The sequence below is a fragment of the Drosophila santomea genome, unplaced genomic scaffold, assembly GCF_016746245.2.
Source record: "Drosophila santomea strain STO CAGO 1482 unplaced genomic scaffold, Prin_Dsan_1.1 Segkk101_quiver_pilon_scaf, whole genome shotgun sequence".
NCBI lineage: Eukaryota > Metazoa > Arthropoda > Insecta > Diptera > Drosophilidae > Drosophila > Drosophila santomea.
Genome location: NW_025318933.1, coordinates 1,222,065 through 1,236,373, shown reverse-complemented (window position 1 = coordinate 1,236,373; position 14,309 = coordinate 1,222,065). Strand labels below are relative to the sequence as shown.

Sequence of the window (14,309 nt, the reverse complement as noted above, 5' to 3'; positions counted from 1 at the left end):
GAGGTTTTTCGACGGGGTGCTGTCGTGGCTAATATTTTTGTAGTGGATTGAGGAGTTGTTAAATATTGAAGTTTTAAAGGTTTCAGTGTTTAGTTTGATGTGTTCCAAGATGTCTGATGTGTTGAAGTTTAGTGTGTTTTTTAATTCCTTGAACTTTTGTTGGTATATTAATGGTGTCGTTTCTGCTTTGGATGAGGTGTGTAGTGCGGTGTTAGTGCTTGTATTACTGCACTGCCACTGTGGGGTTTTTTCTTTCCTGCTTGTTTCGGGTGATACATAAACATTTATTTTTTTTAATTGTTCTATTGTGTTGTGTAGTGAAGACGGGACTTTTGGTATTCTTTTGGAATTTTTAATTTTGTTGTAAATTTTTTCAATTGGTGAGAACTTGGAGTTGATTATGATTTTGATGTTTTTTTGTGTTGCATATGTTGTTCTATGTTCTATTGGCAGTATGTTAGCTTCATGCAATAGGTTGTTAATTGGGGTGGTGCGAAAGGTATTGAAGGCGATTCTTATTGCTGAGTGGTAAATCGTTCTTAGTTTGCTCAGGGTTGATTTTGGAGCATTTCCATAAATGTGTACGCCGTAGTCTATTTTGGACATAATAATTGATTTGACCACATATATTATTGTGTTTGTGTTGCTGCAGAATTCTTTTTTTCTGGCTATTGTTATTCCTAATATTTTAAGGGACGTTTCATTTTGTATGGGGGTATCGTTGGTCTGCAGTGTGAAGTTGCAGGTTCTTTTCCTACATACGTGCAGATGTTTGCATTTGTTGGTAGAGAGGGATGCACCCGAGTAGTTGCACCATTGATTTATGTCGTTAAGAAGGTTGAGGTTGTTTTGTTTTTTCCCAATATAGTAAATGTGTGAAGTCGTCGGCGTAAGCAGTGAAATCCATTTGTTTGTGCGTAGCTAGTATTTTGTTTAATTGGTTGAATGCTATTGCGAATAATATCACAGATAAGGGGGATCCTTGCGGTACTCCATTGTGTAGTGGTTGGGGTTTGAGTAGGATTTGTTGGAAAGTACTGTTATTTTTCTATTGGTGAGGAAGTTTGTTATGTAGTTGAAGATCCTTGGGCCTATTTTCCAGGCTATGAGTTCGTCAATGATGCTGTGGATGCCTACTCTGTCAAACGCTTTGGCGAAATCTAGTGAGATGATAGACGCGTGGGTTTTCTTTGATAGGGATGCAGTTATCTGATAATCTAGCATAGCTAGAGAATCAGAAACTGATTTTCCCTTTCTGAATCCCATTTGCCGGTTATCTAGAAGCTTGCTATTTGAAGCTAGCCACCATAGCCGTTTTGCTATTATTTTATTAAGGACTTTGGATATGTATGGATTGAGTGAAATGGGTCGGTAGGAGTTAATGTTGGTTTTGTCCGTGTTTGGTTTGGGTATAGGTATGACGCTGCATACTTTAAGTTGCTGAGGTATGTATGAGCTAAGGATGTTGTTCAAAAGTTTTAGCAGTCTTTTATGTAGGTTTGTGGATAGATTTTTAAGCATAGGATAGCTTATACGGTCTCGGCCTGGAGTTTTTCCTTTGAGTTGGTTAAGTGCAGCAAAGAGGTCCGGAAAAAAGATATGTCCTGTTCGATTCTAAGCGCTGTAGGGGATGGGCCTTTTTTTTTTTTTTTTTTTTTTTGTATTGCCTTACGGTAGGAAAATTAAAATCTTCTAAAGATACCACCTACCGTCCGTAGGTGGCATGCACGATTCATAACCCCTGGTGGGATTATGCCTACGTACTAAAACAAAAACCTCCGTATGCTCCTCTGTCCTATAAACGCTCACCGGAACTGCCAGTCAAGGTAAGACTTCGATGAGCAGGATGTGAAGCCAGGTCGCTCTCTCTTCCTGATGCATTGGCCATGCAGTGCTCCTCCTTTCCACCCTTTAGTCGCCTTCTACGACAAGCCGGGAACGCTGAGGTAGTATTCTTATCCCGCCACCTCACAGGAACACTCCTTCTGTGTTTTAATTGCCAGCTCTGTTGGCCGTCTCGTCGGCACGGACCCGTTTCATCATATTTATGATGATGCGGTGTCCCAGCTCCCATTTATTTACATTCGCTGTCATCGCCGTGATCAATCCATTTGGACTAAGCGGGTCTCCAGTTATCGCTTTCAGCTGTTACCTCTCCGCGGAGAGGTATGTGCATTAGCACATGTTCCGCGGTTTCCACCGCATCAATGCAGTATAGGCATTGGGCTGAGTCTACATGGCGGAAACGATGTAGGTAGGCCCGGAAGCAGCCATGGTCCGTGAGGAATTGGGACATGTGGTAGTCCAAGGTTTTATGGCTGCACTGCGTCCATGCGTCTATCTCCGGGATGAGTTGGTAGGTCCACCTTCCCCGTTGCGACATTTGCCATCTCGTCTGCCACTCTCCAACCACCTGTTCGTAGGCCTCGTCCCGTGTAGCACCATTGCTGATGAGAACAAGAGCCTTGATCTCCAGATCGGTTGGTGACATGCCTGCTAGAACTAATGCTGCATCCTGAGATATCGTTCTAAAGCCTCTTATTAGCCTAAGGGCCATCGACCTTATCACCATCCGCGCTCCATTTAAGTATGAGCCTTTCTTTGTGGCGTCACTCCAGATTGGCGCAGCGTATAAAAGCGTTGCCTTTGCTACGGTTACCAATAGCCTCCTGGCTGGGTCTCTGGGGCCTCCCACGTTGGGCATAAGTCGAGATAAGGCTGCCGATGTGATGGCTGCCTTTCTGCTAGCGTGTTTAGCATGGTCCTTGAAAGATAGCCTGTGGTCTATAAGGACTCCGAGGTACTTCAAGGACTCAGCTGAAGACACCTGGGTTCCGCTGACTGAGACTTGCATGCTCTCCACCTTTTTCCTGCTGCTTAATAGGACAGCTTCAGTTTTATGTGCCGCTATTGCTAGTCCAGCTTTCTCAAACCAGTCGATGGCCGCTCGAATTGTTGAGTTACACTTCTCCTGGGTTTCCATAATCGTTTTGGCGACTGCAGTTATGGCCACGTCATCTGCGAAGCAGTGCAGCTCAGCTCCTGAGGGCTTCCTGATTGCCAGTAAACCATCGTACATGATGTTCCACAGGATCGGTCCAAGTTCAGATCCTTGTGGAACACCAGCTGAGACTCGGTAGCTTTTTGGTCCATTTTCCGTGTCATACCAGAGGATACGATTTCTGAAATAGCTGCCTACAGCGATCCTGAGGTACTCCGGGATACCCATCGTGTACATAGCATCGAGGATTAAAGGCCATCTTGCCGTGTTAATGCGTTTTTAACGTCCAGCGTGACAATCGCACAGTATTCTTTTTTGCCACCTAGCCATCTGTCGCCCTCGAGCGCGTTCTTGGCAATGTTTCTCACTGCCGTGAGTGCGTTGAGGGTACTCTTTCCCTTTCGAAAGCCATATTGGTGGCTGCTTAGACCGTGTGTGCTCTCGGTTACCGCCTCTATTCGGGCATATAGGATGCGCTCAAATAGCTTTCCTACTATGTCCAGAAGGCATAGTGGGCGGTAGCTGACTGCAGCTTGTGCTGAACCTTTCCCTTTAGGTAAGAGTACCAGCTTCTGGCTTTTCCACCTTGCTGGAAAGACTCCGTCCAGAAGGCACTGCTGAAAAGTGTCCCTGAAGATGTCCGGTCTAGACAACGCCACTGCTAATGGCTGCCATGTGGTCGACTACATCGGAAAAAGCTCCGCAACGATGTTGGCCAGGACATCAGGGTCCGAAGGGGGGACATCTCTCTTCCGCAGTTTGTTGCTTACCAGCTTATAGGCTAGACCCCAGGTGTCGTCGTCTACGCTATCCAGCAGATTCTTGTAGGCCTGTGCCTTGGCCGCCGAGATTCCGTGCTTGAACGCGGTACGCTTGGCTTTAAAAGCTTCCAGCAGCTCCGTTTGATGAGGGCTACCTCTGGCTCGTTGTGCTTTCCTCCTAGCCTTGAGGCATTCCGATCGCATCTGTTGAAGGACGGGGCTCCACCAGTATACGGGGGGCTTACGCTGCACCTTTTTTTTGCGAGGCATTGTCGCATCGCACATTGCTACGAGTATTTTCATAAGCTCCGCCGCCATTGTCTCTGCGTCACCCGTTGGGATTAGTAGGGTGTCGATCTGATACTGCAGCATATCCTTATCGAACTTCCTGGTATCCCATGCTTGTCCCAGTGATCTTCTCGGTTGACTTCTGGTTGTGCCAGTCAAAGAGACGCTAAAGGTGATCAGAGCGTGATCGCTCAGCGTTACCACGTCCAGTACCGTCCAGCTTGAGTTAGCCACTAGGCCTCTGCTGACAAAAGTGACGTCAATAAATGAGGTTCCCCTGTCATTATTAAACGTGGGCACGCGGCCGTCGTTCAGCAAGGTCAGGTCCAGCATCATCATAGCATCTATCACCGCTCTGCCTCTGGGATTGGATACCCTGCTGCCCCATTCGACTGCCCAGGCATTAAAGTCCCCAGCAATAATTGTCGGACAGCGCCCTCTCGCATGATTGACAAGAGTGTCCAGCATCTCCTCGAATTGGTCAGTGCTGTCGCTAGGCGGGGCGTAGCAGCTATAAATATGCACACCCTTCACCCTGGCATATGCTATGCCGCGCATCGGCAGGTAGGCCCGTTCCTGGACGTGGAGAGGGCTGCAACACTTTATGGCCGCTTTGCCTGACTCGTCCAAGATCATCGAAGGGTTTCCAATTCCCGGGGAATAGGGCTCGCTTAAGAGCATGATGTCTATGCTGCGCTCCGCCGCAGTATGAGCCAGCAGGCTCTGAGCAGCTGCGCAGTGGTTGACATTAAGCTGGATGATTTTAATTGCGTCCTGCATCATCGCGACGGCACTTGACTCCTTTTACGATGTTCGCCTTGTAGGTGGGGCACGCAAAGCCGCCTGTCGAGTGATTCCTATCAACATTCTCGCTGCAAATGAGGCATTTTGGTGGGGCCACGCATCCTTTTGCCTTATCCCCTTGCACGCCGCACCGCAGACAGCAGTCGGAGCGGTCGGCTGCCTTGCAGTTGGTTGCCCTATGGCCATATCCCAAGCACCTGAAGCATCTTGTAGGACGTACATCCTGATTGATGCGGCACCGAGACCAGCCTACGTTAACCGAGCCCCTTTTAAGCACGGTGATTGCATCGTTTGCACTGAGCATCACAGTCGCTAACTGTGTGCCGTCACGCATTTTGCGCAGGCCCCTCACATCTTCTTGGGCAACATTGATGCCTTCAAATTGTGAGACCATGCATCTATGGAGTTCCTCAACCGTGGTCGCCTCATCCATTCCGCTACAAGTTAGCGCCATTCTCTGCGTACCTGTGCGTACCGCCGCCATTTCCTTGAGGGACTCTTCGATGGCTCCTCTGTATAAGGGTACGTTTTCGGAGGCTTTGCCATTCACCTCGAGCAGTAGGTCCCCCTGTTGAGTCCTTCTAATTCTCCTCACTTGGTTGCCAAACTCGCTTAGGTTCGGATCTGCTCTCATCTTAAGCAGTATATCGGCATACGATGCTTCGCCAGTTTTCTTTAATATGAACGCCTCGGGCTTTTTGCGTATGCGCTTAGGCTTCACCTTTGTCCATTCAACCGTGCTGCTAGTGTTCTTAGCAACCGCTGCAAAGCTGGCTGGGCTTGGTACCTTTGCCTTGGTAGCAGCCGCTTTGGGAGCCTTGTTTGGAGGAGGTAACACTGGAAACTTCTCCGTTACGCTTTTTAAGGCCGTCGTTGCTGGACGCTTCTTCTGAGCCTCTGCCTCTGTCTGTGTAGCGATGTCTTTAGCGGGGGCCGCTACGTTGACTGTGCTCTGCTGCAGCTGGATCGCTCTTGTATGAAGAGCAGCCAGATCCGTTATTGCACCTTTAGTCTCCTTGGTGACATGTCGCTGCGTCTCAAATGCGCACAACACCATATTTATCTTGGCATTCATCATGTCCAAGATGCTCCTCAGATTCTCGTGCTGGAGCGCTGACAGGTCTAAAGGCCGTATTGGCGAACCAGGTGGAGATTTCGACGCTATATTCTGCGTCGGCACGCTGATGAGATCACTGATCTTTCTCTGGCTTGTTGTTATGGTTGCTGCCGGAGCCAGGCTAGCTACCACAGCAGTGCGGTTGCTCGTTATCGCCGACGTCGTATGGGGGCCCGTTTGATCCCCTTTCTCAACCGCCGGCGCGTGGGTACCAGCACCCTGCACCGTTATTTCTACTCCTCTCGTAGGAGACCGCGACATCCTGGAGCTTCTCCTGAAGGGGTCGTCGCCTTTGGGGGCACTGCCCCCCGCTGGACTATCCATTGTACGAACGTGCCACCACGGTCGTCCCAACACGCGGATCAGCTTTTTATGAAAAGAGAGTTCCCACGTGGGCCACAGATTTCCCCTAGGCGTTGACTGCTGGAGGTTATTCCGCCTCTTCTCGGACACCAGAGCCTCTACTTAGGCACCGCAAGGGTGAGAGGTTGATTTTCGGTCTGTCCGCGACCTTTGTGCCGACTCCCTTTTCCGAAAGCGACCGCTCTAAAAGCAGATTCGAATTTGAATTCGAATTTGAATTTAGCTGGTTGCGCGCCCTAACCGATCTCCAATTCAGGTCTGGTAGCGCAGTTTGTCTGGCAACGCCGCTCGGACTAGATCGCCAACTGCGATAGGTTGGCAGCACCAACAGCTGATTTAACAGCTGACCTACAACAAAAATTGCAAAATTGCAGTGTCAGTCCGATTGCAATAATACCTCCTTCTGTTTTATTGTTTACGCGCTCCTTTATGTCGATTCGATAGTGCGGCGAACACCCGCGCACTACCGCTATGGAACACTGCACGAAAACCAATTGTTCTGGCCACGGTGACACCAAAATAATCGAAATTTTGCGCAGCGTATAAAAAACACGTCCGTATTAGAAAACACTTTCCCACTCTCGTGTGTGTGAGGGATTGGATTTGATTTCCTTTGTATGACTGTTGTGTGGAAGTTGCTGTTAAGCTTTAGACCAGTGGTCTAATGCTTTGTGTTGTGTCATTGGGATCGGTAAGGCAGTGGATGTGGTGCCTAGTTTTCAGGCCGCAGAAATGGTTTATTTTAGTCCATATTTTTCCGATGGGTGAACTTGGGCTAATTTCGGTTGTGAAGCTTTCCATTGCTGATTTTTTTCTTATTTTTATTTCTCGTTTGAGTTTGGCGTTGGCTTATTCGTTGGATAATACGGTTGTCTTATTAGTGTTTCTGTTGAGATTTTTCCATGCTATTTGCTTTTCATTTCTTAATTGTTGGAGGGTTTGGTCCCACCATGAAAGGTTCCGCTGTCTTTTAGACTGGTTTGATTGGGGGATGGATTCATTGGCGGATTGAATTATTACTCTTGTAATAATAGCGAGTTCTTTATTAACATTGGAGCTTGGGGGCTTTTCAGTAATAATAGTTTATGTTTCAAAGCTAAGAAAGTATTTACTGGGGAATAATTTAAATTTACGTACTGATCATAAATCGTTCCTAGGTACATATATTCGGTGAAACAAAAGGATTACCTTTGGTGGCTTCAGCACGTATTCTGAGAGCTGCAGTAATATTTTTAGGTTATTGTATACCTCGTAACATAAGAAGTGATTCTATTTTAGCAAAAGTCACTGATGCTTTTGAAAATGGAACAATTTCAAAATGAAGTAAGTATAAGCAATTAGGCCCTCGCGCATATTATTCTATTTTAGCTCATAATAATCATGAAATTATAAGACATCTAGATCAATTAAGAAATAAAAGTCAAATGATGCAAGAGAAAATATTGATTTTGAATAAAATGTTACTGAAAATGAAAACCAGATCTCTAATCAAGACGACATCAATAAACAACCACAGTAACTAGCATCTCCAATCAGGAAACCACGTAAAAGAGCGAGAGTTGTAGAGAATGTAATAAATATTGAAAATTAAACATTATGTAAAAATTAAGTAAAATCAAATATGTATAATTTGTTCAAGAAGCAAGTATGTAACCAGAATTATGTATAATATTGCACGACACGAAACATTAATATGCTTAAAAGATTAATACTCTTAATAAGAAATCAATTGTAATTGATGAACATATGTAGATATTCATAATTCTATGTAAAGGTTATATTGTTAACAAAACAAGCCTAAGGAGAGGCGCTTTCTCTCTTGTTATTAATAGTTAGATCAATTATTTCGCCTTACATCAAATGACAGATACATATGTAGATGTTACAAATTAGGTCAGCTCAGGAAATTTAACAAGAGAGAAAACTATAGTCGATTTCCCTGACTATCTGATACCCGTAATTCACTTAGTGGAAGTGCGAAGGAGAAATTTCAAAACTGACAATTTTTGGTGGCTTGTGGGCCTTTAAGTGGGCGTGTCAAATAAAAATTTTGGCAAATCGAGAGAAATTTACAAGACTATAGTCGAGTTCCCCGACTATCTGATACCCGTTATTTACTTAGTGGAGGAGAAGGAGAAATTTCAAAACTGACTTGTGGGCCTTTATGTGGGCGTGGCAAAAAAAAGTTTTGCCAAATCAAGAGAAATTTACAAGACTAACAAAAATGTGAAAAAATATCAAAACATTTTTTAAAAATGTGGGCGCGGCAACATTAACAAACTGGCGCTGAGTCTGTGTCCCGAAAATTTTATAGTTCTTGAGATCTCGACGTTAATACGGACGGACAGACTGATATGGCCAGATCGACTCCGCTATTGTTTCTGATAAGGAATATATAGGGTGTTTTTTTTAGAGGTATAGAACTTTAAATTGCAATAAAACAACGATGGATTATTCGATTGACATGAATTTTATTGACATGAAAGATAATCTTGTGGCATTACATTTTAAATATGATTTCTGGCATATGACCGCCACGGCTGGCTCGGATGTAGTCCAATCTGGACGTCCAATTTGCAATGACTTTTTCCAATATTTGGCCGTATATCGGCAATAACACGGCGAATGTTGTCTTCCAAATGGTTTAGCGTTTGTGGCTTATCCGCATAGACCAATGACTTTACATAGCCCCACAAAAAGTAGTCTAGCGGTGTTAAATCACAAGATCTTGGAGGCTTATGAAAAATCGGGAACAACAGCAATCTCGTTTTGGGCCCATTCGACGAATCTACGCCTTGCTTGATGATCGTTTGGTTTCAATTCTTGCACGAGTTGGATTTTGTAAGCACGCATGACGAATTGCCAAACCAAACTGAGAATAAATCACTTGACAGCTGTTAAATCGGTCGCCATCTTGAACAGTAATGCCAACTTAAAGTTCTATACCTCTAAAAAAAACACCCGTTATATACTTTATATCGGAAACGCTTCCTTCTGCCTGGTAAATACTTTTCAACAAATCTAGTGTACCCTCTTAGACCTACAGCAACAATATATGTTTGAAGACAATATAATTTTCACAAAGAACTCGGAGATGGTATGCATGTCATAAGTGGACTTGCACACTGAAAGAGAGAAAGGCTGTTGACGACGAATTGACCTGTAAAATACAAGGAACCTCAGTCTTAGTTTTTCTTATAACACCATGGCAAGCCCGACGGTTGATCAGGGTGAAAAAATCTAACAAGCGTGGACTGGTAGTGTACAATTGCTACTGAAGCCAATTACTTAAATCCTTTTATAGCATATAACAAGATATTCATTTATACGAACTTTAATATATTTTGCGGTGACTGCCATATACGTGCGTTAGTGCACCATCAACAAATAAAGGCAACGGCTTTAAAAAACTGCGATTTAGTACTGAGGTAAACTCAAAAACCATTTGAAGCAGTTAATCGGCAGTAGGTGAATCTATGTTACCATGGCGAAGCAAGCGACCGACATCGGTGTTGCAATTGACGTATGATCTATTTTAGCCATTCCATAATAGTTCGCGATATCGCCCCCGTTCCTTTTTTTTTCAAAGCGACACGTCAAAGGACTGCTTCATTGCTACATTGATTCATTGACATTTAAAAAAATGTTGTTGGAAAACGTCAAATAGAGTTTGGACTATTGTAATAGTTCCAATCCGCCAGTAATAATTCAATCTTTTAATTATGTTTTGTGTAGAGGAGCATAGCTCCGTTTATTAGATTTTTCACTTCTTCTCGATTCTTTACTTTTCTTAAGACTGACTTAGCGTGGCCAGCAGGCCGATCGCGCGTGACAGCAAAAGTGCTGACACTAGCAAAATCTACAAATATGTATATATGAAGTTCTTACTCGAAAGCCAATGAGAGTCAAGTGCGTCCCCTAAAGGCGTACATTGTTGAACTTGCATATTTAGGGTTAGGATGGACTTAAGGAAATAGGGTGGTCTTAAGTTTACTTATTGTCTTATTATTATGGTTCATATTATTATCATTATTAATATTATAGTTATTATTATTATTATTATTATTATAATTATTATGTTCCTATATACTACATCTCCCTCCTTTTGAAAAATAACGTAATAATATGAAGTTATTTTCAAGTATATATGTATACATATGTATTATGTATTTGTTATATGTATATAATAAAATATCTAAGTTTTTTTTTTTTTTAATATTTTTTTTTTGTATTTTAGTTTTAAAAATGAATGAGTAAAGAAATATTAAAGAATATATTTATTTAGATTGTAATTGAAAAGTAAAAGTTTTGTATTTTAAAGTTTTTATTATCTTTTTATTTGTGGTTGGCCAACCAAACAAAATGTATTAAGAATTAAAAATTTTTAACCTATCTTTATGGACTATCTGTTTTTTATTTTTATTTCCTATAATTGTAATGTTATCATTATCTCCTATTTCTGAAACTAAGTATGGTCCTAAGTAATTATTATCAAGCTTATGGCCTGTTTCGTTTTTAAGTAATATTTTATCTCCTATTTTTAATTCGAAGTTACTAATATCTCTATCATATTTTATCTTTCTATCGGCTTTTGCCTTTTCTATCATATTTCTAGCTCTTCTATATGCTATTTCTAATCTTAGCTTAACTTCTTTTGAATAGTCATCCATGTTGTAAATAGGATCTATTCTGTCTATTCTGTAAAAGTCTGTGAATTGTCTTGGTAATCTTCCAAATACTAATTCATATGGGCAATATTCATGAACTACCGATGGTGTTGTGTTGAAACAATAAGTAAAATATTGGATCCATATATCCCAATCGGTTTTGTCAACAGATATATATGAGCGAACATACTCGTTGAATGTTCTGTGACTTCGTTCTATTGTTCCTAAAGTCTGGTGATGGTGTGCTGTTGAAGTAATGTTTTTTATCTTCATATATTTGCACAGGTCGTCAATAATTTGGTTTTTATATTCTGTTCCCATGTCCGTTATGATTGTTTTCATTGGACCGTACTTTAGAATAAAATTTTCGAATATAGCCGTAGCAACTGATCTTGCACTTTTATTTGGGATAGGTACCGTTACCAAATATTTTGTTAGATCGCAAATGATAGTAACAGCATACTCATTTCCGTTTTCTGATCTTGGCAGTGGACCAATGGTATCTATCAAAACTATATCAAATGCTGTTGCTGGCGTTTCTGTTATTGTCAGAGGTGTTTTTGTGTGTTTTGTTGTCTTAGCTTGTTGGCATTTTAAACATGTTTTAACATATTTACTTATTGCCTTTGTCATTTGTGGCCAGTAATAATAATTTTTTATTTTCTTCAGGGTTCTAGAAATTCCTGAATGGCCTCCTTCTGACGGATCATCATGGTATTTAGACAGTATTGCTTTTATTTGAACCTTATCATTTTTATCTATCTTTGTCACCTTGTTTAATAGCGCTATTTTTAAATTGTTCAATATTTTATTGCCCTTTTCTTTAAAATTCTTTATAGTGACAAATTCGAAGATTTGTTCACTTGGTGACAATTGTGTTTGAATGATGTTATTTATTCTTGCTTCTTCATTAAGCCTTTGAAAAAATTGATCTAAATCGAATTTTTCATTAGAATAAAAATTAGTCATATCAAAACGTGTTATAATTTGTTTTCCTCTTTTTAACAAGCACTTATGTTTGTCTATTTTGAGTAGAACATATTTTTTGGCATCAATGTTATTGATTACCTGATAGATATTGGGCATTTTTATATTTTCTTTCTTCGGTTCATGCAATTTTTCACCTGCGCAGGTATTTTTCTGTCTTGTTGTAGATCTTGTTGTGACCTTTAGTATGTTTCTATTCATTGCTTTAAGTTCTCCGATGGTTATTCGGGACAAAGCGTCTGCAACATGATTGTCTTTCCCCTTGAGGTATTCTACTGTAAATTCAAATTCCTCCAAGTCCAGTCTCATTCTGGTCAATTTTGAACTGGGGGATATGATAGTGGCCTATGGTCACTTTGTACTAAGAAATGCCTACCATATACGTATGGTCTGAAGTGATTTATTGCCCAGTGAATAGCTGCTAGCTCCTGCTCTGTAGTGGACTTATTACTTTCGCCTTTTGTAAAGCTTCTTGAAGCGTATGCCACTGGTAGCTGTTGACCGTTATGGTCTTGAGATAATACCGCTCCACATGCTTGTTTACTAGCATCTGTGGTTATGCAAAATTGCTTGCTGAAATCTGGGTACTGAAGAAGTGTTGGTTTCATTAATTCCCTTTTGAGATATTCGAATGCATCATTGCATTCGTTTGTCCATTCAAATGAAACATTCTTTTTACAAAGCCTCGTTAAGTGGCGTGATTTCTCAGAGAAGTTCTTAATAAATCTTCTGTAATAATTGCAAAATGCGACGAATCGTCTAGCTTCGTCTGCATTTACTGGTTGTGGGTAGTTTTTAATTACCTCATATTTAGAGTCATCTGGTAATATACCTTTATCAGTACATTTATGACCTAAATATGTAACCTCTTTCATAAAGAAAGTGCATTTTTCTGGATGTAGTTTTAAATTATGTTGTCTACATAATTTGAAAACATCGGTTAAATTCTTAAGCATATGCTTTTCAGAACAACCTATTACTACTAAATCATCCATATACAGAAATGCTTGCGAAGGCGTTAAGCCTGAAAATGCAAGAGTCATCATTCTTTGGAAAGAATTTGGGGCTATTTTTAAACCAAATGGTAATCGCGTGTAGCGATATGCTCCTGTTGAAGTTGAGAATGATGTTATGTTTCTTGACCTTTCGTCTAATTCTATTTGATGAAATCCTGACATCAGGTCTAGGCACGAGAAATATTTTGCTCGACCTAATTGATCAAGAATATCTTCTATTCTTGGAAGTGGGAATTTATCTGCTAGCAGTTTCTTGTTGATTTGACGATAATCGACAACTAATCGCCATCTCTTTTCTGCTGAGTTAGGCAGTGATTTCTTGGGTACCAAGAGAAGTGGGCTATTATATTCTGATATAGATGGTTCGACAATGCCATCTTTTATCAATTTGTCAACTTGCCTTTGAATTTCTGGCTTTTGACTTTCTGGCATTCTATAGTTTTTGATGTAGACTGGAGTTTTGTCATTTAATCTCAATTTTTGCTTATAAAAATTATTAGCTGATATGGTTTCTGTTTCGAGACCAAAAATATCGCTATATTCGGTGCATAATTTTGTTAAATCGTTTTTAAATAACGACGGAAATTTAAGAAGTTTTAATACTTCTGAAGTTCTTTGTGCACTATTTTCTATATTTTCATTGTAAACATCATAATCATCTAATGATTCGCTTTTTATATTTGCGCTGCTTACTATAGCGTCTTTTTCAGTTGTATTTATAATTCGAATCAAGACGTTCTGAGTGTTTACGAGTGCACTTGCTATTATAATGCCAGGTTGCAATTCCTGGTTGGGGATGAGGACATGTGTGTCAGTAGATGTTAGTTGAATCTTTCGAATCACTTCTGATCTAGCTGGCAAAATTATTTCGTTATCTAGTGAATGTATAATAGGAATATTTATATTCCTGAAATTTTTGGGCCTCAAAGTAAACCAATCTTCTTGGTCGTGGAATTCCAAAATACAATTGTATTTCTTAATGAAATCCAAGCCAATTATACCATCCCCTGGTATAGGAAAATTGTCAGGTACTATATGGAATTCATATGGTATTGCTGCGTTAGCAATACACATTTCTAAATGTAGTGTACCTAGAGACTGAATTGTCCCTTGCCCTATTCCTGATATATTTGTTTTGTTTTTTGTATTTAAATCGTTAAGATTATTGGTTCTGCATTTAAGCAGGGAAATTTCTGCACCTGTATCTATTAATAGAGTTACCCATGAATTGGTACTCATATTCTTTAAACGTATGAAAATGCTTAAACTGAGATTAATTTTGTATACTTTTATTGTTGAATGTTG

General features: G+C 41.0%; 1 protein-coding gene across 3 annotated transcripts in view; it reads right to left on the bottom strand.

Annotated features, from left to right (window-relative positions):
* Positions 1-14,309, bottom strand: part of LOC120457482 (protein CEPU-1) — a 628,267-nt gene that overhangs the window by 105,536 nt on the left and 508,422 nt on the right. The gene's annotated exons all lie outside the window — the stretch shown is intronic.